Genomic DNA, 477 nt, shown 5'->3' with positions numbered 1-477 from the left:
AACTCATCCTGAACCCTGAGCTCAGACAGATTGCCACAACATATATCTTCTGAAAAATATAAGACAGTTAAGCATTCTCTTCCATCTCTCAGCTTTCTATTCAAGTCACCCACCAGGCCAATTCGACTCGAACCAAGCCGTACTCAGCTCCTTTTAGCCCCAACATTTCAATGTGAGTATGCCCGCCTCCACTAGTTACTACACGACTTGGTGCATGAGTTAGTACTAACGTGACGGATAGATGTTTTACCGCGATCTTCCAATTGAAATGCTTCTTTGCATAGCGGACAAACTGGATCAAGCCAGAGATTTGCTTGCGCTGGCTTGTCTCAATCATGCAGCGAATGAGCTTTTCCTCGACTATCTGTATAGGTTCAACGTCCGTCACCAACGCAGCTCTGCCTTATTTTGGGGAGTCCGCCGAGGCAAATCGAAATTTGTAAAAATGATGTTGGACGACTACGGAGCGGACGCCAA

This window comes from Penicillium arizonense, assembly GCF_001773325.1.
Source record: "Penicillium arizonense strain CBS 141311 chromosome Unknown PENARI_contig154, whole genome shotgun sequence".
NCBI lineage: Eukaryota > Fungi > Ascomycota > Eurotiomycetes > Eurotiales > Aspergillaceae > Penicillium > Penicillium arizonense.
This window is presented reverse-complemented; position numbering follows the sequence as displayed.